Genomic DNA, 24,915 nt, shown 5'->3' with positions numbered 1-24,915 from the left:
GCTTTATATTAGCTAGAAAGTCCCGAGGTGTAAAAGCCCAAAAAGTCTATCTCACTCTTCTCCCTTCAGATACCACACATGCAAAAATTCTGTAGCATCGTTCCAAGCCTCAAGTTGAGAGAAGTTATGACTTAAGGCTATTGAACATGTAGTTTTCAAACAGCTGCAAGTTCTGCTATTTTTAAACACTTCACATGCAACAAAAGCTCTACTTATTAAGTGCAATAATGATTTCAATAAATTCTGATTTTTAAACATTTTGTATCTTTTACCTGCATTTTGCTAACAAAAAGGAGAATGTCGAAGGAAATCAATTGTGAACTCAAATAGCTAAAGTCTTACAGCAGCTTTCTGACAGAAACTCAGCTCTTCAGTGGAATCCATGCATAAGATGATGTATTCCTAATAGATACAGTTGGTCTGGGATTTTTTTCCCCCTGCCCGAGAATTATAAATATCTGAGGCATGATTCAAAATGGAAATGGCATCGTAGCCTGCACCATCTTGTCACTATCAATTTGCTATAGTTAAACCATTCGGGGAGATAAAATAGATTCAATAGAGCTATCAGATAGTATCTCACAGTCTTTTTATTTAAATGTGCTTCGCTTTTAATGCAAAAGAGAGCATGAATGTATGTGCCTGTATGTGTAAGGAACCTAAGTGCTCAGACAGTTTCGGTTTTCTCTGTTAGCTAAATGTTTTTGTAAACCTCCTATACTATTTACCCCCATCTCAACTTTACACATGTATCACTTTGCTAAACCTAAACTTTGCTGATGTTTAGCAATTACTGGTTTTTTTCCCCCTCCAAGCTCAGTCTTTCCATCATTCTGGAATTTTTCATTTTCCTAAAGTCCCTTCTTATTTGTGTGCCATTCTCTCAGCTGGAAATGAGACTTGATTTTGACAAACAGTTCTATAATGTTCCCGTGCAGTGTTGTGAGTCTTCTGATCCTAAGACTGACCTAAATGCTATGACCAAATTTGCTGTGCTGCTTCTCTCAGCCAGCACATGCCTCATACTTAGCACTCTTAAGTATTCCGTTCTTCTCTTCCTAATTAACAGGCTTCTTGAAATGCTTTAAGTATTTTTTTTCTGCATGCTGAGATCAGTTTACATTGTTCTAAACATGATTGTTTATTTATTCATCTGTTTCACATAGCTGTTGCTCTCCATGAAAGTTTGCACGACACTTTCAATGTTACACTTGCTGACAAGTTCCATTAAATGGGATCAGCTTTGTTTTTAGAACATGACCATGCCTAAATTATATTCTTTTGGTTCCTTACTAGATAGCTCTCACCACTTGTTCATTACCACTTGCCTACATTCTTTCAGCATGTTTAATTTTTTGTCCAAGACTTCAAGTAAGATTTTGTGATACTGTCAGATACTGAGCTTTAAAGCTTCTATTATAGTTTCCAGATATCTTATTATTTTTGTAGTTCTTTCAGAAGAATCTGAAAATTGATCAAGTTATCTCTTTCTGTCTAATCTTGTAGGTTTTGTTTTTTCTTAATACATCCTAATTCTGTTATGGGTTGAAGTGGTAGCTGTTAAGGTCATTCTTTTAAAGTGTGCATATATTCAGGACTTACTGATAATATTAATTAGATACATGTAATAACAAGCAGCTTTAGTAATTTGTGAACTCCTGATAGAGACAGCACAATAGTTTGAGATGTGAATTTTCTCAGGCAGCAAGACAAAATGATCCAATGCTCTTCATTTCAGAATCCAAACAATATTGCCTACATGTGAGAATTTCTTGGGTTCGGGATACACACCGTTTGATACCAACTGGCTGTTTATAATTCTGGAATTTGATAGTGGTGGTTACAGCCTGAGACTACTCACAATGAAAAAAAGTAAAACAAAAATACAAAATGTTGGTTCAATATCACAAAAAACCCTTTTCTTTTATACAAGTTTTACTGTAGATATTTGAAGATACTAAGTAAGCAGAAGCTGCCAAAAGTGAAAACTGCCCGAGTTCAGAACAGTCAGCGTATAGAGCAAAGAGAAAGGCTTAAAATGTTCGCAGTTTGTATTTCTATCCGTGTTCACCTTCCTGGAAACTTGCCTGGGTTTGTACTTGGGACCAGCTGCGTGTGGTTGCTGATACAGAGATGTGGCTGTAACCAACAGCTTCCCTTACAGGCAAATGTTTTTCTCTAGAGTTCTTGCTAAAGGATTAAGATAAAATAAATGTCAGTCTTTTCTTACTAGAGTTCCCTTTTACTTCCCTAGCTTGTGTTCTTCTGAAAAGGCAAGATTTTTTCTTGCATAGCTGGACAGTGCAGGAGTTTTTGACTCTTAGTTTGGGTGGCAAGTGTTTTATCCAGACTTCATGGCTGCTGTGGTCCAGATTTAACGTGTCTTAGAGGTTTGAATGTTTGTCTCCTTAACATGAAAAATGTTTGACATGTATCTTGATACTGTTGCATCAATGCTAACGGCTGTTTTTTTTAATCAAACAGAAGATTTACTATTATATCAAATTATTTCTTCCACTTAAATGTGCTTTTCTTGGCTTACATATCCCTTATCTTAATTTTCAGTAAGACTTACCATTTCCTTATAGGTAAAGTCAGGTGTGAGATACCGAGGATATAAGGTAAAAAGGAATAACGACCAAAAATTATTACATTCATTTTTACTGCAAGTACATTAATCTGTTAAGGCAGCAAATAATCTTCTTCTTTTTTAATGAACAACTGGCTTAACTTCTGTAAACAAACTTTTGTGCAAATGTCTAGAAGAGATTAAAAATTTGATGACTTTGCCAATGTGGAGCAGTCTGCTTAATCACCTTGATGAGATCCTAAACAAGCTTTCTTAAGCTTAGTACAGTGAGCAAGAAGGCAAAAGGCTGGATGTGACCATCAAAAGTTGCTTCGCCGCTGGTGCTCATGAGCGTCTTGTCTTACTGTTCTGACTGCTTTGACAGAGCAGCAGTGCTGTGAGTAGCTCAGTCTAATGAGCAGACTGTATTGTTAAAAGTACTTGTTACCCTTGTGTAAAAAATCTAAAGAAACAAATGTAATAATATTAAGGTACCAAAAAGATAAGAGACATCTCTAGGGAGCATTGTAGTATGGTTCTCACAGTCATGTTTAGTTTCCCATCTTCAAATGACATCTTCATATTTATGATGATTCCTCTCTGTTTTCTCAGATTTTTTTCTGAATGTTGTAGAGATGTTTCAGAGGACAGCAATTTTGATTTGACAGCCATCAGTGTTTGGCAAGGGTCTGCTATCTATATAGACAAATGATTTAAACTTCCAAATGAGAAATTTTTGGGTTATAATGTTTCCTGAATTTGGCTAACAATCTAACTTGAAAATTACTGACTACTCTAGTTCCTTTTCATTAGATGTCCTGTTTTGGGTTAGGTTTTTTTTTGATTGATAAAGATTGTATTTCAGTGCATTTCTGCAATGTTTAAATCACCCAACTTAAATAATCTCTTTGGACTAGTATTATATGCATACATAAAGCTTTGTTTCCCTTATTGACCAAAGTTTCAATGCATTAACTCCATTAACTCTCACACGAACAATCCATGGGTAAAAAGTTCTCCATTTAGTGCTTTGTTAGTGTTTTGGAAGATGTTTCTTGGAGTTGTTTACTCAATGTAAAAATGTCTGCCTGAAAGATCAGATCTAATATGCTATCACTGATTTTCACATTGTAGAAAATGTAACTGTAAAAAATAGTTTAAGGCAATGCAGGAATCTATGATAAAATCATAAATTTACTCTTAGGGAAAAAATCTGCTTTGCATATTTTAGCCTGGATTCACCATCATAATAAATAGTAATCAGAAAAGCTGCAATATACATCCCAGCTATTGGCAACTGGCTGGATAGCATGATAGCTTAGCACACAGGAATTAAAACATTCTTTCTCATTTTTGTTGAGCAGAGCTAAACATACCCTGACCAAGTACTGAAAAAATGCTTTTAAGGCAGAAGCCAAGATTTTTGTGATTTGGGGAAGGCTACTTACTGTTGTGTGCTGTGAAATCTGTGCTGTAGGTGTAACAAAGTGTGTGGGCATGCAGGGAAAGGGGAGTTTATACTTGTTTTGACATCTGCACATATTCCCTGTCTTTCCTTATGAGGCCATGGACAGACTGCGTGCGAATAAAATACTGTTTATTCTTTTCCCCGATTTGAAAACAACACATTTGTTGGGATGGGAAAAAGAAAGGATTTGCCCATGAAATGGACTTCTATATTCTATGAAAAACTTGAATTTGTAGAAACAGCTTTCCAGATTGTATGGGCAGCGCTGGTCAGTTGAGGGGGGGGCAGATGCCTCTGTGTTCCTCTGCTTCACTTTTCCTCCTCTCTGCTAGCTCCAGCCTTCATTTTTCTCTTTAGTGTAGTGACTGGCAGCAGATCTTGGAGGAGAGAGAGAACTGCAAGCCTAGTGTGTTTGAAAATGGATCTCAAAGATCAGGGGAAACTCTAGAAAGTTATCAGTGCTTTAGCCCCAGGTGGCAAATTAATTTGGGTGGCTAATGTGTCCTTCTGTGGCCTTCACCCGAATGGAGAATTTCCGAATATCTGGATTTTCAGATGAATGAACAGATAGATCTGTAGTAAATTAGTGATATATATTCCCTTTTGCTTAAATTGTCTGTAGGAAAAGAAGGTGGCCTGACCTTCCCATTTGTAGCTTCTATGTCTCTTTAAAAAGCCTCAATTTAACACTTAGAAAAAGAAAATGCTTTTTGCCTTTATTGCTTGCCAGGCCTCTGTGGCATTTTGCAGACTGAACTGTGAAACCTCTCATGATTCTTTGTTACTGTGATTATTCAGAAGACTATGCAGTCACTTTTTAAGTTTTGTTGACAAGCAGATTATCTTATGCCACAGAGCTTCTATGAATCACAGCCCATTGGATTTTTAGAAATACACAATGAATTTGAAAGTCTCCCTTTGGGGAATGGAAAGGAATAACTTAATACAGTTCATCACTGCTGGCACTACCTGCCTTAAACAACTGATTGAGATTTTAGATTGCACAACTGTCCCACAAAATTAGCACTCCTTTCAGAAAGGCAAAAAGCAAGGCATCTACAAGCAGACAGAAATTGCATTAAGTCTACAGATATAAACAGACAGCAAATGGGCCTTTAGGATTCAGCAGTAAATCTTCCATCATTTACATAGCATTTTGACTAAGCAAGCTGTTAAATGGTTTTGTCTAGCTTAAATTAATATTATCTACATTAATATACTTTCTTTTTCTCTTCTTGCTACTGCACTGGTGTGGCTTGAAGTAATTTTATCGCCTTCATTTAACCTTTGGAATGCATGAGTTTGTATGTTCGGTGGAGGTTCATCTGCTGTGATCTGCGCAGTGGTGTCTTTCGGCAGAGGGGAAAGACAGGCTTGGGAAAATAAGCTCACAACACAGATTTCAAATTTAAATAAGTGGTACCTGACTCCCTAAAAATACATACTTCCAGTTTCAGTCTTTTCTATACTATTGTGTTTAAGCAACTAGTTTTTCGGGACTCAGTTAATCAAAAGTATTCCAGTTTTGCTGATGTGAAACAAAGACAAAAGAAAGGTACATCTGGCTGCAGAAAGCTGAGGACTGGTAACAATATGAAGTTTTAAAAAAAAAAGATTGTCAGGATTGCTAAGAACTCACATCTTTAAACTTAGCAGCACGTGTAGATACTCCCAACCCTGAAGGTTTATAGCTAGTTTTAGCATCCTGATTTCAAACCATAGTGCTCGATAAAGATCGCAGAAGATGGTGTCCGTATCAAAACCTGCACGAGCATCCTGCTCTCGTTCTCCGACATCGCCATCTAGATGAGTGTCTGATAGATTGCCACCTCTCAGGAGGCTTGTGAGGTGGTGAAAAAGTTATCGTAATCGACAGTGTGTGCAAAACAAACTCACTTCAGGAATGCCAGTCTGTATTTGTGCCTTACACAAGATGCTGTCTGTCATTTTAAACCACATAAATTTAAGCTTTCTCAAGAACTGAGTAGTTTTTTTAATTCCTGCTTTTAAAATGAAAATAAGAAGATTGACATTTCCTCCCAGTTTTATAAAGGTGTGAGCGAGGTAGAAATATGTGAGTTTTAATGTAGGCTGTGTTTGCTTCTTCGTGCCATCCACCTTGCTTCTTTGCCTACCCAGAGAGTATAGTGTCTGCTGTGGAGAGAAGCCGCATTTCAGGGAGCTGCTGGTAGGAAATGGGCTTATACAGCAACTGACCATTTTGGCTTCATGTGCTTCCTGCTTCATACAGTACGATCTAAAATATCTAGATCCTTGTTACTCTTCATTTTTACAGGTGGCAAAAACTATTTGCAATTGAAATTGTTAGAGAGCTATTGAATAGGTTGTGAACTTGGGGAGATGCTATGCTCTGACTGTGAAAGCTGTTGTGACTTTGTATTAGTTGAAATCCTTAAAACTTTGGACAATGAAAAAAAATAAAGTGGAAGCAAATAGCTCTTTATACTTTTATTCTCTGAAATGCAGACAGGAGAGCTAAGGGGGATGTAAAGGAGTGTCTTCTATCTACCTCTTGTCTGCAAGATGTCAGTCCTGAGAACTTCCTTTTTTGTAGCTATGAAATTGCGCTGCTGCAATAGTTCCCCCAAAGACATAAAACCAGAATTATTGTGCTGAAACCAGATTGTGAGAATTCACTCTCTCAGGAAGAGAGTCCTCTTCCTTATTTAGTCTTCTTTGGATCGCAGTTGTAAGGAGGGAGAGGGGGTTGTAGTTTGGTTTTTTTCTTAAGCTGTCAGAAATGCTACAATTCTCAGACACGCTAAGATCCTGCCTTTATCTCCCATTTCTGTTTCCCCTTTCCCTTTTCCACATGGCCATCTGAAACTGGAATTTTGAAAACCACCGACCAGTCTCCCATCAATGCTTAGGGTGGTGTTTAGTTTGCTGCTTTGTTGTCAGGAGTCCAGACACCAGTATTTTACAGGTAGTTACCATCTGGGGAAAAAAAATCATTTTAAAAATTAAAATGTATTGAATAATGAAACATTTTAAAATTTGGTTTAGATTATTTCATAACCTGTTTGCTTTTAAAGGTGTTTCTATTATCACCTGCTTGTATCTGCCATAATGCGTAAGCAAACTAAGTTGAACCTTAAGAAAAGCAATGCTTTTAAATCCTAAACAGATTAGTCTTTGGGAATATCCTCCCTATATGGATCCCATGAATGGAAAAGAAACAATTCAAACCTCAGATGTTGCTTTTTCGGCATCTTTGAACTGGGGCTGTCTTTGGAAAGATTAGTTGCAACCTCATTGAAAAACTCTTGCCTACCACAACGCCATGCTGGCTCATTCATCCTGTGGGACGTTGTCTTAATTTGATTTTGTGAGGATACCTAATTTTAATCAGAAACGACCCTGAAAATACTGATGCCTGGGTTTGTTTCCTCTTTTGGTGTTCGTGCAATAATTCAGCATTATTTTGATGCCTCAGCAGAGGGCACTGTTGTAGCATTAAAGGCACTTGAAAGGCTCATCTCCAGCTTTGCCTTAGTTGTTTTTTTTTATTTTGGAAACTGTTTAATGTTCTCCATGTAATTAAATTCAGTTCCCTGTATAATTAGCAATGGAGCCTTATTCTTTGTGCCACTGCTGTGGATAGTATTATTTTTGTCTCTATTTGCCTTCAGTCGATGCAAAATACTGTTGCCTATCAAAACATAGAAAGTTTTATTGCTATCTCTCAAAGCTAAACAATATTTAAAGGTGAAAATATAAAACTGTGTAGTTAGTTTCATTTAGTTGCTCAAAGTAAATAGGAAACCTTTAAAATTCCTGCTCGTGACTCGGGAAATAGCAGAGTTAATGCGCCATAATAATTTTACCTTTGAATCCAAATGTGTGTTCTAATATTTTTGGATTGTCAGTACTTGCAGGTTGTTAAAAATACATAAGCAAACCCATACAATTTAATTATGTGGGAAACTTATTGATTTTATTTGGCAGGGATTTTTTTTTTCTCCCTCTTTAATTTGTTTTCCTCTGTATCTTTGCAAGAAGTTGTACTCTATTGGTGCTGTTTAGCATATTGAAATATTAATTGCAGAGTGATCAGGCATAGTTATTTTTCATTAATTGCAAATGCAAAGTAATTACTGTGATCTAGAAATAGTTTGCTTGTCGAAATACCTGTAAACATCCTAATTTTTTTAGAATTTATGAAGACCAGCTGCAAAACATTGTGTCAGAAAGAAATAATTTCCTGAGGTACTGGAGATCTTAAATCTTCGTGCTTGCATTACATTAGAATGCTCTTACTGCTTGTAAGGAGAAGATATTTGGAAGATGGGAGTCTATAAATATTCTGATGTGTTTGACTCTTAAATTGGCAAATACATCCAGAATTAATTATGACAAACATGTTCTAGTTTTCTTTCAGAAAGTGATTCTTTGTCCGTAAGTGGTTGAGTTACACGAACAACCTGGAGAAGTTTTGCATTAAAAGATCGAAGGATACGCTCTGCCACTGACTGGCAGGATACTCTTACACTCATTTAAAAATCAACCACAAAAGACATCTCTCCAAAAATCTATGTTGCCTTAGAAATAGCGAGGAATATTGGTTTGGTTTTGTTTTGGTAGTTGGAAATGTTAATTAAGTTATCGACAGCTAAATGGAGTCGTGAGGATTGTGAGGAAAGGAGCACCAAAGAGTTTGAAACGAAAGTGTTAGGGTGCAGATCCGTACGGCTCTTCGTTTCTCAGACTTCCATGGGAGATCCTGGGCTCAGGACCTGATGGTGCTGCAGACATGGTGCCTTACAGAGCTTGTAGGGTCTGTGGGAACACAGGGCCCCGTGCGATGTCGGAGGTGTCCACAAAGCTGCCTGGCTGTGTGCAGCAGGATTCGTGTCTCAAGGCCAACGCCGCTGTGGAAAGTCACCGCTAGGATTGTGGCTGGAAACGGCAACTCGAAATAACAAAGGCAAAAGTTGGTTGCGTTGCTTTTTGTCAGTGCCTTGCAATGCAACTGGCTTTTGCTTTCACAAAGAGAGGCGATTGCCCTCAAAGGCAGGGGAAAAAAAAAAGGCAAACTCAGTCATATTGCTGTGCAGCGACTTGTAACGATCTGGCATTACATATTTTCTAAGGAAACTAATATTTTGCCCAAGAAGGCTCTAATTAAATTGCACAGTTTTGTTCTTTTAAGCTGTCTTTCGTATTGTTTCCTATTTATTAGTGTCTCCTTACATCTGCTAGGTAGGCTAATATTCAAGCAAATTCTTGTTTCGTCTGAAACATTAACACTGATGTACTGCTCCTGTATCATCTCTGTAGCTGTTATCTGTTGTATGTTTTCCCCATGAGAGGCTATCGCAGGTTTTTAGTCCAGACTGTTTGTATTCGACAAGGTCAAGATAAGTTTTATCTCTATAGATAAGTCAAGTGCATTGGGATCGATACAGTTACAGTAAAATACATTGGCAATATTTATTGCCAAGATCCTAATGAATTTTTAAAGCTTGTAAGACTCTGTCAGTGTAGTGTGGATGGGATGCCCTAAATGATTGTTTATAACAGGGCCTATGCACTTACAGAGTTGTGTTCTTTTTAAAACCAAAAAATCTACAACTTTATGATTTTTAACAGGGATGGAGCTTTATGCTCCTCCTCCTCTAAATCCCGATAGATTCTTAGGACACAATCAAAATAAGCGTTTAATTTCCATTCACTTGGGTGTCTGTGTAGGGATTTACGTGGCTTATCCCCAAGTTACCTGTTATGATTACAAAGTTGCTCTATTTTTAGCACCCTAATAGGTTTTTTTGAATTTTACCTTCCATTTTTATTGACAAGATAATTGTCTTTGTTTTGGCTTTGACAGAGTGGCTTAGGCCAGTTTCATTTGTGATATAAATTTCCCTAGGTACATATTTATGCAGTTAAATCAATAAGTATTTAATAATCTCTCTAAATACTTATGTAACTTAATAATTCCAGCCATTATGATGCATCTGCTTAAATATGTATTTTATGTAGGGGCATTTAAAAATGCAAATTATAGGGATTATTTTCCTTCAGGCTTTGTATTTTTTCTGTTGCATCAGATAGAGAGTAAGAAAATTAACCCACAAAAAATCCTGCTGAAGTTAATAATGAAGATCTGACTTATATCCGGTGAAGATAATTTGTTGATAAGACCACATGGCTCGCTTGAACTCATTTTGCTTTCTCAGTTTTCTGTAGTTGATCTTTTAAACCATGAGACGTAGCCATAAGGACTAAGTTAAAGAGAAACTTTCCACCTTTGCCACAGTTGCCTACTTTTGGACTTTTTAGTAACACCCCATTGACATCTTTTGTAGTTCTGTTTTCTACCTCTTCTGGCTACAGAGCACCCAAAGATTGCTTCTTTATATTTTTAAGACTTGGAAATTCAAAATGGGGATCGATAATACCTTTTTTTCCGAAGCTGCTGCTTAGCTTCTCTTCGTCTTTACCATGGAGGTTTGATACCTGACACTTTTAATTTAATTTAATTAGAGAGGCAGAACCCCATCTTGGTGTTCATTAAGGGGATTATTCATCAAAGTTATTGCTTCCTTGATGGAGAATAACAATATCAGTCGCAATGGCTGATGTTGCTCTCATAATTATATTACTTTCTACTATTTTTCTCTCCAGGGCTTTGTACTTAGTCTCTTTATTTGAAAATTTTAAATTGAGGGAAGCATAAACTTCTGGTACAGCAAATTCACGAGGGCCACATTTATTTCAGTCTAGTAGCTTTATGTCATGTAAATGCTTCATAGAATCTTTTTTTTCCTGCTTTTTATTGGTCCTCTGCACTGCCTTTAAATATTTGTATTTCTTTCAAGCTCAGATGCACTTCGGCTCGGGTCCTGAGGTTTCTGGCTGCCTGTTTGCTGATGTAGCTGAACTCTGCCGTGCTGAAATCCTGCAGAGATCGCTGCAGTAAGGAAGCCTCTCTGGAGCAGGGAGTCACCACGGGGTTTGCTGGAACAGAGTGGAAATCTAATGTAAAATTAATCAGAAGGGGGGTGGTAGGAGAGAGCATACTGTTTGCAAAAGTTATCTTTTGTAACGCAGCCCTAATCAAATATTCAGAAAATGACAGCTTTAAAAATAGAACAATTGTCCTTTTAAAACATGACTAGTTTGGTTAATTTACCCCCAAGTATCCGGTGTCTGTGACTCAGAAAAACCCTTATCTACTAAGGGGGGAAGAAAGAGCATTGCAGAAAAGGTGACAAGTTTTCACCTCTTCCCTCAGAGAACATTTTAATTCCACTTTAATCAGCCTGCCAATAAAAGAGTACTTGGCTTTCAAGGGGAAACAAATCAAAATATGCATTTATCAGTCACGAGGCAGAATTCAATCGCTCACAACTGATGAACTCCAAAAGGAATGAAACTAGTACTATCACGTCGCCTTGGTGGGTTGCTTTGTACTATCAAAGAACTGGTACTATCTTTTTCAGCCACATCCACTGTTTGTCTGTCATCCCTAATTACGGCCTCTCAAAGAAATGCTTCATAATTGCTGCTAATAGTTAAAATAGAAAATTTCACATCTAGATAACTAAACTAGTCTTGTGCAGCGTCGCAGATTTGTGTGCACTGACTGCCAAAATAACCAAAAAAAAATATAGAATAAATTAGCCAGAGATGAGGCAGAGGAAAGAGAAGGAGGTTGCAAAGTGGTACCGTCAGTGTTATCGTACGGGGTTCCTACAAGGGCATGTCATGGGCCTGTCTTATTAAAATAAAACTTTATTTTCCACTAGGAGAGGAGGCTTCAGGTTCACGTTGCGCCGCACAGGTAGGCTCTCATTTCAGACTCTTCTTTGCTGCTCCAGTTAAGAAAGAAGAGCCTGAAGTGGAAAGAAGGGGGTTTTTGTATCGAAGCAAAGTTGGATGCTGTTTCACGTATGGGTGTTTCTAAGGTTGTGGGAATTGGTTGCTCTGGGTTTTCTGCTTGTTTAGCGTTGAGGCGAACACATTGCTCACTTTATTGATATTAAACAGAGTCGTCCTGATGGTTACAGTAGTTAGACTACAGCATTATACACAAAGCTGAATCTTTCTGGTGAGAGAAACTGCATTCTTTGGGCTTATCTTGCTCTCTGCGCTGGAATTTACATGCGTAACTACCAGTGCATCAAGATGAGTTTTTCGCCTTTGTGTGGTTTGCATCTCAATGAGGGTAGAGAGGTGCAGTCTGTTTAGCTTTCCTTCTCCCTACCCTGAAAAATGGTTAAAACTCACCTCATGCTTTATTTATGCTTTGTTCCATCCGACTTCTCTTCTGCTAGTAAGGATTTATGAGGCCAGAAAGCAAGAGCCAAACTGCTCTTCTGTTTCGTTTTCTCCATTTCTTGTCCTTGTTTGCTTTCTTTCCCATTTTTTGCTCCCTGTGCAGAAGGCGCTTTCCCCTGTCTGACTCTGTGGCTCTTTAGGGCAAGGCTCGTGCAGATCCTGAGATGCTTGGCTCCCCTAACACAGCACCATGCCTTGTTAAAATCCCAGCCTCTGCTTTGGTGTCCTGGGATTGCAGCCTGAAACTGGTTGTGCAAAATACCAGCTTTGGCATGAGTTTGATGTGCAAAAACACCAGGATCTGACCTCTAGTCTCTCCTTTTCCCTTTCCTGTGGTTCCACAGTATCGCACTTGTGTTGCCCCAGTCTGGGTTGCTTTCTGCTCAGCTCCATCCCACTGAGCTCCATCCTCTCTTCAGATCTCACCTCCTGACCTCCTATTTTTTTTTTCCCCAGGAGTCTATTAGACAAAGGAGGCTCGTTGTCATGTGGATGGTATATACAAATAAATTGCATTGTATTTTTTCTCTTTTACAGTTGATTTTAATCTTGCATTTCAAAAGCGGGCTAGTAGAAGTTGCAGGTAAAATAAATAGAAAGTAGCATTGTTAAAGTGCCTGTTTGGGTCATGCCTTGGTGAAAATGAGCGAGTTGATATTGCTTGAATAGACAGGACAACCTGTGATACTCTGAAGTTAAAAAGCAGGGAGACACAAGGTAGAAATGTGGTGGGTGTGGGGGGAGAACTTTCATCTCTTTCCTTCCAAGAGTGGTTGCATCAATCTCAGTTGTGGGGAGTCATAGGATTAACAGGTTTTGTGTGCTCAGCTATTAAAATCAGGACTGCTTGTATTTAATTGATGTGAAACTAAATGTGCTTGATTTAAAAGACATGTTGCACATCTTTGGAAAATGAAGTTTAGGAAAACCAAGTAGAACTGTAAATAAGTTTATCAAAATACTCTTATGGCTGCAGATAAATGATTTAGGATTATAACTTGCTTAAATAAACAAACGACTTTATACACAATTGACTTTAGAAACAGCAGATAATACAGAAACTAAAAGTTTTCAAAATAGCCTTTATTTTTTAAAAGAGAGCTAAAGGAGAAGGGTAAAGCTTTACATGGAGCTTCTTACATTTCACAGAAGTATTTGCATTCATGTTTTTGTCAGATAAACCTTTCACGCTTTCACGTATGGTGCTTGAATTCTTACCCCTGATGCCCAGTTTTCTGATAATGTGCTGTGCTAGGGAAATATTTATATATTCACTCTGGGGAAACATGTAAACGTTATTTCTCTGTTAGGTAACTTTGATCTACAAGTCATCTAATGAAGGTGGTCTATTACGTATCTGAACTGCTTGGAGTATTGTATATACAGGCTATGAAAGTCCTAAATTAACATCTTTGCAGTGCTATATGTGAATGTAGATAGTTCTGTGTTTTCCAGAGAGGTAATGATTAGAAGAATGATAAGTCATTAGGCAGCACTAAGGAAGGTATGTCACATTAAGGTTGGAGAAGTACTACTAGGTAAAAGATGAGTCAGAAGCTGACAGAGTTCTTTGGAATTTGGTAAATAGCAGAAGTGAAAACATCAGTCAGCAGGAGCTGGAATGACAAAGATCTCTAGATTTTTTTTTTTTTTTTAAGAATGCAGAAATCCAAGTGTTGTAATGTCGGGTCTGTATCCTGACAGAGGATTTGGTTTGTTATCCTGTGTGTGATAGATAAAATCCAAGTATATCACAGAAAGTGAGAAACGTCTTTGGGAGAGAACTGTAGAATATGCTACACCCTCTAAAGAAAAAAGGGATTTTGACCCTTACTTCTCCATGTAAGGCTTGTGTGCTGAATCATAAGGACTTGAAATTTCTTTGTATTAGAGCTGTGGCTAGTCCTATTAAATGTGTCCAATTGCATCCAAGTTTTTAATGAACTTCGGGAGGTTTTGGGAAATACATTTCCTGCGTTTATGGTCCACTTTTGGAATGGGAAGAAAAAAGATATATTTTAATACTCTTGTCTTTAGGAATTAAATGCCCAATTGATCTTTACCTTCTGTCTACCTACACAGCTTTGCTTTCCTTTTTCTTTCCCCCAGCCTTTTTTTTTTCTCCTGTGAAGTAAGTGTAAGATGACCAGATACTTGTGTCACAGCTTTAGCCACTGAGTTCTGCCTTTACATGTCTAATTAGCTGCCCTGTTATATTTCCATTAATATACTGTTTGGCATGCAACAGCCACCTCTTTTTTTTTTTTTACTTCTGATCCTTCTGTAAAAGGAAACTACTGTAATTGAAGGAGCCTCTGATTTTGTAGCCATCCACTGGATGTGTTTCTGTATGTTACTTTGGTATTCCTGAACAATTTTTACGATGCTTCTTGTGGCCAAATCTTGTTCTCCAGAACATTAGCAGGAAATGTCCCTCTTATATCTTTGGGGGCAGATTTTGCTACTGTGCATTTACAACTTCAAAGACTGCATTAAATAGCTAGTCTACATCACTGGAGTGAAACACACTTGAGTGAAAGGTCAGAAGGAGGTGGCAATGTCTCTGAATGTCAGAATCAATTAAAGTATTACTTTATTTAAATTACTGATTTCATGGCATTATTGAAATTCATGGAACCTTTTAAAGCCATGGTTTCTATTTGGAAATATATACCAAATATATTTAGAAAGATACTAAAAAACATTGGGTGCCTGAAAGCCGGGTTTGGGGGTTATTACAGCATTTTTTAGGAGATGAGTAACTTTAAGTCTATCTGTTTACAAAAACATTGAGGAAAGATCTAAGGTGTGTGAATACGAAGGAGAGATTGTTTCAAGACCCCTACCATGCTGCTTTCTAATCTGCTGCAATTACTGTACATTCTTAACCCTATAAGCAAATGAAGTTGGAAACTCAGCCATCCCTTTAAAAAAACCCTCAACAACTTTGATGCATTGGGTTTCACAGAAAGACGCCACTGCCATTGCCTGCAGTGTGGTGGTAACCTAAGGGTCAGGCGAACTTGAACTGCAGCGTTAGGTCTGTCGGTATGTCTATCAAGCTTTTCCTGTGAACTGGTGCTCCCTGTGCTGCTGATTTGGGCTTGCACGTTGCTGCTGCTGCAGTTTTCAAAGCAACTTCTTCCTGGTGGGTTTGGCATGAAAGAGGAGAGAAATACAAGTCTCACCCACTGATTTTTGCCTTCTCTGGTGGGAAGAAGCTCTTACCTTTCAGTTTCTCTCACTGCTGAGAACTTTGCCTGAGCTATTGTGGTGGGAAGCAGTGAGATTTAAAAAGAAATATGTTTGGGCATGCAGTAGTGTGTAATGTGTAGCTTGTTTTTACCTAAAAAACTCAATGCAACAATTTGTGTTTTGTTTGCTCCAGCACACTTTTTTGATGCTCAATGTTCAAATTAGTAACAGTGAAATCCAGCTTTCCCTAAGTAGCTACTAGCTCTTAGCCTCATTTTTCAGAGCATGGTGCTCCGTATAGCTTTAAACTATGATCTGATTTTTGTAGGAAGGACTCTTTGATAAGAATTCATATGCTAAACACATGCTTGGTTCAAAAGGTACTTTAAAACTGACCTGGAGGACAGCAAAATTGCTTTTTTCAGTAATTTCCCCTAGTGTTGTTATTTGGATTTGTATAAAACTTGGTACTTTACAGATTAGACCAATACAAAAATTGTGAGTTTTGTGGAAAGAATAGCTTCTAAACCCAAGGAGACATTTATTTACACTTTTGATTTTACAGTTGTGATGATGAACAAGAGGGTTCATCCCAGACTGAACTTCCAGTCAGTTTAATATATTCATGGGTTTCTTTTTTTAAGACAGGAGAAGCATTTTAACATTTACTCCAGCCTTGAGTGTAACAGGCAGTAGGTTTGTCATCAGCTTGCTTTGTATCCAGGACATTTGGAATTTTCAATCTTCTTTTCCCCTCTAATATTGCTGTGCACACCTCTGGCAGCAGGAAAATGCTTTCACTGGCAGGGCAGGCTAAAGAGCACTTAATGATAAGGAAAAGTGACAGTGAACTTCAAAAGTAAGCAAAACCCCTACCCCCCCCCATGATGTTTGAAAACCTGACCTCTGCTGACTTGACCCTCTGTTTCAGGACATTTTGTTTGTATTGGATGCAAAGGGGTGGTTGCAGGTCTGCAATGACATAGCAAACGAGCAACAAACCCCATAACTGAGAACTCCTCAGTGATTAAATCTTGATTATTGGACTATCTTGATTATAGTCTTGATTATTTTGTTCCTCTTGATTTTCAAAGCTATATCCAGGTTATATATTTAATGTTCTCTCAGGCCCTTCCAGGGATTTCTCAGGAGTAACATGGCGAACCCTCTGCCCTGACTTGACAATATATTTAGCTATTTTAGGTGAAATTTCTCATTCTGGACCATGGAGCAGGAGCAAGACATGCTTTCTTGCTCTTGCTGCTTTTTTGCTTGGCAAGATGGGGAAGGATCAAGAAGGAGAAGGAATACCTGGTGGCTCAGGTGGTGGAAGCAGAAGATGCCAGATACTGTTCAGAGCATACGGAGCTGTTTGAATCTCAGCAGCAGATGCTGAATGACAGTGTTGGTCCTGTTACTTCTTCCACCTGCCTTGTGTGAATGTGTTTTATGCGATTGTTTGTTTAAATGAAGAGAAACATTTCAGTGAGATTGGAGAAGAGGTAGCATGGTGTAGCAGGACATCAAAATAGAAATCATCTTCCAAGTGTAGTACGTAAAGGTGGTGCTGCGGGTGTGGGCAGCCTAATCTGCTAGAGATCTCTGTGAATGCTAGTTGTGTTTGGGTTTCTGTTTGTGTGTATATTCCCTGCATTGTTAGATGCTTCTGAGTCTGAAGGAGTGCTAGCTGCTGCAGGAGCTTCAGAGAGGTATGAAAAACATTCCTTCTTAAAATACTGGGAAGCTCCCTCCACCCCCATTGTTTATTGGAAACTTTTCCCCGCTCTTAAGATATTTGATTATGGTGTAATGCAGCTAATTTAAGCATCTGTTTATCACTGCCTGGCTAGACTGAATGTGAAATTTCAATTGAATTACCTCCCAAGAGAGCTTTGAGCTCTGAGGGTAAAACAAATCATTTTCTCTCCATTCCCCTGGGATTGTCAATAAAAAGAATTCATCTAAATAGTTTACATGCATTTTGAAATGTTGCATCTACTAGACTTGGTTTTGTTGTTAATGGAAAATTGCCAGTGTGAGTGGAATATCGGCTTTAACTCGACTATGGCAGTGTTACAGCATGGTAGTACAGTGTGTGAAAAGGCTACAGCTGTGAAAGCACTTGCATTTAAGTAATTCATATTTGATTAATAAATGTGCATGCTTTGTTTTAGAAAAGAAGGCAGCATATAAACTTGAGCTTACTACAACCTCAGACGTAAGATGTCACCAGCCTAGTAGCTTACCCAGCTCTTCCACTTGACATGATACAATAAAGTGAATTATTACTGTGGGCTGCTGGTGGGACACTGTGAGTCCCTCATCACCACCACAGCTTTGTCTGCTCCTAAATATTTGTGTGTGCCCACACTATTAAAAATACTTCCACCAGAAACAGTAGATTTCTCTTTTATTTGTCATCATGTCAACAAAGATGTGGGAGAGGGCAGAGTACAGGTTTTTCTTGCTTTGCAAAATCCTGGTTTACTAGGTTTACATTTTCTCTGTCATTCTGGTAGTGTGGAGAGAGGGGATTTTCCTCTTAGCTTGCCTTACTTAATTTGAAGTGAAATCTGGTGCCATCTGTGTGCAGAATACATGCCCAGCTGATCTGCAGGTACTTTTACCCTGGACTGGGCAGCTCTGCTGGCTCCATTTCCAGATGCAGGTGGAGACAAAAAGAGTAGGCTTCCTTATTGGGAGTATCTACGTTAACCTTTGTGCCCATCACTAGTCTCACCAGTGGAACAACCACTATACGGTTCAGCTCAGCTCTTCTGGCTTACTTGGAGCTGCAGTGTACAGCTTGAGGGTAATTTCATTCAAGCAGGAATTCTGCAATCCCAAGAGTAATAAAATTGGAAGGTGTTGTGACAGTGTCAACACTACTGTACATCAAACGAGTGAGCAGGGAACCTGGACAGCAAGCAAGCCCAAGTGAGGTGGGTGGCAGAATTTGTTTTGCTGACACATCTCCTGTTGCCAACAACGATTCCATCTGGGAGTTAGAAGGTCCAGCTAGCAGCAGCGAGGTACTTCATCACCTTTACACCAATTTGCCTTTTATGATGTGGAAAAGTTTGCTCTTCTGTGGGTATTCAGGCAGTGAAGAAAAACCTCTTTAAAGATCTTCCAGTAGTGATAGCAGTAAGAAGATTGGAGGTACTTGGGCAGAGCGAATATCTGTTGATTTTTTTGGGGTGGAGATGTGTGCAGGAGCTAGCTCAGGTTAGCAGCTAAACTTGTGCCATTGTCCTATTACTCTTTCAGTCTCCTCTGTCATGGTTCTGTTGTTATTGATTATGAAAACCATCTTGTTATGTTACCAGTGATAACTTTAGATGACAACTGTGTTCCTGTGCAACCTGATCTAGGTGAACCTGCTTTAGCAGGAGGACTGGACTAGATGATCTCTCGAAGTCCCTTCCAACCCCTACCGTTCTGTGATACTGTATGATAGCAGTTGGGACAATCAAACATCAGCATCCAAAAAATGTGCAAACTTCTAAATAAGACAGATGAAAGCTTAAAGAAGTTTTTGAGCTTGCTTGTTCATGAGTCTGGTGTTTCTGCAGTCATTCTGATGGTTGGTCATGTTTAATGGCAAAGCCTGAAGAAGTTAAATGTCACATGCAAAGCCAGTAGATTTTCATGACAGCTATAATCAGCAGGAGTTCCTACAATCGTGACATGGAGGGTTTGAAGAAAGAAGCATGATATTTCTTGTTTGCTTGTCAATATTTAGTGTGAGGTATTTAGTATTTGAAGTAGTTTTTTTTTTTTTAAACGCTGTTCACAGATAGGAATGATTGAGGGTAAAGATCATTCTGAATTTTTATTCCAAAACAGTAGTACACCAGAAGTCTGTGAGTACCTTGAAGCTTTGGCCCACATTGTGAAACGCAAATAATCCATATTTCCTTTCTGGCTCTAAATATGGCACTGTTTTGACAGTTTATACTGCAAAATGATTAATCCTGACAGGGCTGATAGTAACCTAAGAATTTTTTTTTAACCCCAAACCTGCAGTTTATCCTAATGACTTGCTCACTGTCAACAGCAAAGCTCTCTTATTGTGTATAATAGGGTTTAGAGACTATCACAATGAGAAAGGACAGGTTTTGTCATTTGAAAGTACATGGTTCTATGAACAGAACAGAGATAGCTCCTTCTCTACAGCCACCCATAGTCCTCCAGTGTGTCCCCAGCCCAAGGTACTTTACCTGTGCCTCTCAACCTTGCTTGTAAAACAATGTTAAGAACAAATTTATTTTAGATATCTTTGAACAGAAATGGTTGTCTTTGAGGAGAAATATGCAAAGATACCAACTGCTTAAGATAAAACAGAGACAAGAGTTTGTGTAATGTTAAAAGCAAGCACCTACGTGAGAATAATCTTGGAGTGTTTCCAAAACCAAATAAGCCCTGTGTCACAAAATGTCAGAAGTCTCCCTTGAATGAAGATCATTACCCTCAGGGTGCATGTTGGTCACTCTTTAAAATTCTTATAAAAACAAAGAAATTAATTATCCAGTATAAAAATGGGGCATTCGTCTCCTGGCAAACATTCAATTAACTTTTTAGTGCTTGCCACTTAATGTTGTGTTTGACCAGTGGAGCATTGAGAACGACTTTCCTTTGAAAGGGAGCTGGGGTGGAACGTGGCATTGCGCTGGAGCTTTGCTCCGGCGGCCAGTTGGGTCTGGTCATCAACATTTTTCCCATGATCGTTGAGTGTGGAGCTAGTTATATTTTACTTATGCATGTGAGATGTAATTTGCTTTGGGACAGGTTTTTTCTGTAGGCTGGATGATGTTTTATTGGGAATATAATTTAGCTAGTTTTGCAATCATAGACTGGATTGCAGTGGTTGAGCATGAACTACCAATTAAAAGCAACTCTATAATATTTCTAATTCCCATGACTAATGGACTGAAAATATGGAGCTCTTTGACCTGGATCCAATCCAAGCTAAAGATGAATTATGTCACATAGATCACATTTTCTACTGTGAACATGGCAAATGCTGCAATTGTAAACCCAAAACTTTTAAGAAATATTGACTTCTGAAGGATGAGCTGACATTGTGATGGATATATTTGGGGAGTAATGCCTGAGAAGAACTTGATTTACTATCTTTTTCTTTAGAACTTATGCCTATTCTTATATAGATCGATATAATTTATAATCTTCTTCCACCATTAATCTCCTGCTGCTTTGCTCACAAGTGATTATGTACTGGAACAATTGGAAGGGAAAGATTCTCTGGGGTTTTTTATTGAGTGTCTGATGTCCTTTAGATTGTCAGTAAAAAATTTCGCCGATACAAGGTACATCTTTTGGGTTTTTTAAGTGCATCTTGTAAGTAGAGAGTTTCAGATTGATCTTTAATTGTTGTATATGAATTATGGGGTGGGGTTCTTTTTTCTCAAAAGGATCACTACATTTGTGAAAGTTGTGTTTAGATCCACTAACGTGAGCAGCTGAGTTTTGTCGTTCTTGTAGCAGTGCAAAATTAAATCATTAAACTTCAAATAATTAAATATCGATGGGTTAAACTTAAGGCTGGTTGGGCTGCTAAAAGCTGGATAAATATGCAAGGTGCCGGAGCTGATGTGAAGGAAAGTGCTCTGCTCGTCAAACGAGGGAGTGATTACGTGGCAAGGCAGTAGGAGTTCTCTTGGAAACAGGGGAAATTATCAGCGTACCAGGACAGAATGCAAAGGTCGATCTGCTGAATACAAATAAAGTATTGAGCACCAGGTTCTGCCTCATGGAGCTGGCGCTTTTGGAACCGCTGTGATAAATGCACTGATAAATTCGAGGGAATGAGTGCTATTGCAAAAGCCTGATGAAGGCTAGAAAGTGTCCAGCTAGTAGGAATTGCATTGCTTGGTCAGGCACAATGAAATTAAATAGAATTTACTTTAGTGAAATTGCATCAAGGATGATTAAAGGTGCTGCTGGAAGAAGGTGGTGATCACCTTTCAGTGAAACCATTTCAGTGACTCTGTCGCTTACTCCGTATGTCTGTTTTGGTTTTTTCTCCTTTGCTCATTTCTATTAACTTGAAGGTTCCTCTCCCTCTCCTATTCCCTCCTACTATTGCCTTGTGCCTTTGCTCTGAGCTTGGAAGTAACACCAAGGCTATTTCAGAGAACAGTTACCTTGTCAGCATCATTCTTTGAGAGTTTGCCCGAATATACCAAGTCTTGCACTTCCCCCTTCATTCTTCAGCATTCTTCATTCCTCTGTTCTTTGGTAATTGCATTTTGAGTCAATATATGACCTTCTAGTTTTGCAGTCAACAGCTCCAAAAACCTGATCCACATAAGGCAGTGCCATGTTTCCGTCATACCTACGTGAGACTGAGATGTGCTGGTTGGAGCTGCTCTCTGCTCCATCTGCAGCTCTGCTGTTCAGTTCTGCAGTCAGAATTCAAGTCTGTATCTCATTTTTTGGCTAAGTCACCACACAGGCCCTGATTCCTAGCTGCTAAAACCACCACTGGTGTGGAATCACTGACTCTTCACCTCTTTAGGTGCTTGCTTTAGTGTTTTTGCATTTTACATTGGTTTTTACTTTGACCTCATGAGTGTCAAACAATGAATTTTAAGAGAATTCATATCTTTCTAGTTGTTTTGCTTGCCTAAAATATGACAGCAGAGCAATGGTCATCAGCTACAGGCAGGACCAAGGCCTCGTTTGCAGGGGAGCTGTGATACCACAAATGGCAAGTTGAGTGACTTGAGCCTGGTTTTGCTCCAGACAGGCCAACGGTGTAACCAGTCTTTTAACGTAAAACACATATGCACACAGAAGTACACACACATATATAACCACATGTAACATCCATACATTACCAAGATGGGAGTATCTCATGACTTCTTTGATTCCATTTGATATTTAAATGTCCTCTAGCAATGGGAACGAAGTTGCATACTCTAAATAAAACGAGACACCTTCATATTTACGTAAGAACAACTTGGCACTGTTAAGTGGAGCCTTTTTTCTCAGTGTATATGTTTTCTTGAACAATCTGACATTTACCTCTTCTGCTGCTGGTTAATAGTAGCCTGAGAAGTGTAGGGAATATTTTTCATGATTACAGTTATTGGAGCAGTGCATGTGCAGTGCTATATTTGGTCATTTCTTCCCTCTTCATTTTTGTAACAATTGTAGCATGAACTAATTATTTTTCTCTGCTTGAGATATATTGCAGTTGTTTGATAACTGTTTATTTTATAGACACTTTTTCTTTTGAAGGAGTGACCTAAGCCTGGACATAGTGTCCTCAGCTCTGTTCCCTTCAATAACACAGAGAAGTTCAAGGGCTTTACTAGGGAACAAAAGATGGGGCAGTAGATTGGTATACTGCCTTCATCTGTATATGAGTGTCCAGGTGAAAAGTTAATGTTGCCACTAACGGGATTATCTTCTGCTCCCTACGTGCTCATCCCTTGCATTGCCCAGACAACAGCAGGGCTAGTCAAATGGATCCATGTGGCTCAGAGGAGGTGGCGAGAGAGAAGCAGAGATATTTCAGCAAATGAATCAGCACTCTGTTGGGTTTAAACCATTTCTCTTCTTATCCCAGGAGCTGGAACCGCCATAATGCTATCTTCTCTGTGCCATTGACTCCCTTCCAAAGGATTTGCTGTTGGCCAGTACAAAGGAACCTCAAATACACCACAGAGCTCCAAACTGGCACCAAAATGAAGCTGTATTAGTAATAATAATACTACTAGAATTCCAGTTTCCTTCAGATTTAAATTAACTCCACATTAAATTGACACCACATTTAGCTTCTGAGGTGATAATGCATCAGATTACACGGCGTGGTTATTTTTTTGACATGTCTGGAAAATAGCTACTAATATTCTATATTGGCATTCCAGAAGCTGTTTCTTCAGAGGGTTAAGCTTTCAATGAGAATTTAAAGACTGTTAGTATAAATGTGACTGTTCTGTGTATTTTTCAGTTCAGACAGCCTCCTTCTATTATAGAGAAAATGTGAACAACTTAGTATTTTGGTTTAGAGTAATAGATGGTAGAGTTTTAGAATACAAACACATGCTCTGTATGGCAAAATAAAAATTAGAACTAGCACTTGAAAGAGTTCATTATCTATAACTTCATTAGTTCCTTAAGTTAGCACTCAAGCAATGTTTGCTGGATGCTTTGTATGCATACAAAGGGGCAATTTTTGCCCTGGAAAGCTTGGTCTTGGGACATCAGATGAAGGATTTGATAATGCAGGAAGCATTAAATGATGACCAATTCCATACAGTTTTAACTGTAACAACTGGGGAATAAAATCAGCAAGCTATTCTTTAACAGAAAATGAAGTTCTTAATTGCACTAATACTCTTCTTGAAAGGGATTTTTATTTCTGTAGAAAACTGCCTCTTTGTGGTAAACCGGAAAACATCACCTTTATTTTTTCTTCTTGTGAGGAAAAGTTTTTTGTAGAAAACCATTTCCTGACCAGCTTTAAAATACAGAGCTAGCAAAGATCACTTACACTTTTTTCTGATTGCTCCTAGGGAAATGAAATGCTAAAATATCAACATCACGTGAGGTTTACTGAAAGCAGGAAAGATCCTTGATTTTTTTTTTATCCTTTCCCTGTACCCCAGAAAAGGAAGAAAATAAAATATAAATACCATGATATTTTTGCCACCAAAGTTGCTGACTAGTGTCAGCACATAAGATTTCTTGATTCCTGACCACTTACTGGACCTTCAAAAGTAAAATAACTTTTAAATAATTAATGTTTTGTTAGGGCTTTTAATAATTAAAAAACCCACATCTTTTTCATTTTCTCAGACATCCTTTGAGAGGACTCAGCCCAAACAAGTGAAAGTTATAATAGATGAATAAACAACTTTGTTGATGTTCTTAGTTATTGACAGTTGCTATAGCAATAGGCTGCCAGAGGTTCATGTAGAATAGTTCTGGCGTGTGGCTGCTCATCACATCAGTCAGATCAGAGGTGCAGCCTCTCTGGTAATGGAGATGGTAAAAATATCTTAGCTACACATATACCATAAAATTGGGGTTTCATGGTGCTTGTAATGGTAAGTTACATGCCCCTGTGTTTGGTTGTTTGGGTTTTTTTCTGCAGCAGTACAAAGTGTGAATCAATTCCCAGAAGTTTGTCCAATGGGATATCTCCACGTGAAGTGAGGTTTTTTTTTAGTTAACAGCATCCTTGTGCTTGGTCTGGCAAATGCCAAAGCAATGCAGCTGCTTCACTGCCTCAGAGGTGTCCCATTTCACAATATGTTTTTAAAACCATAAAACTTTATTTGAAGTGTAGAAGCAGAGCACTTGGAACGCACTTCCTTGTTCTTAACCTCAAAGTCATAGAATCATA

General features: G+C 38.4%; 1 protein-coding gene across 2 annotated transcripts in view; it reads left to right on the top strand.

Annotated features, from left to right (window-relative positions):
- The window catches only part of TAF3 (TATA-box binding protein associated factor 3), a 117,780-nt gene that overhangs the window by 26,611 nt on the left and 66,254 nt on the right, over positions 1 to 24,915 (top strand). Inside the window, exon 1 of one of the 2 annotated variants that reach the window (XM_062020190.1) lies at positions 10,927 to 10,976. The exons of the other annotated variant lie outside the window; for it this stretch is intronic. The gene's annotated coding sequence lies outside the window, so the exon portion shown is untranslated. Of the gene's footprint in view, positions 1 to 10,926; positions 10,977 to 24,915 lie in introns of those variants that run through there. 2 annotated transcript variants of the gene reach the window in all.

This window comes from Colius striatus, chromosome 1 (genome assembly GCF_028858725.1).
Source record: "Colius striatus isolate bColStr4 chromosome 1, bColStr4.1.hap1, whole genome shotgun sequence".
In the NCBI taxonomy this organism is placed as follows: domain Eukaryota; kingdom Metazoa; phylum Chordata; class Aves; order Coliiformes; family Coliidae; genus Colius; species Colius striatus.
Note: the sequence above shows the minus strand (reverse complement) of the source record. Positions and strands in the feature narration are given on the sequence as shown.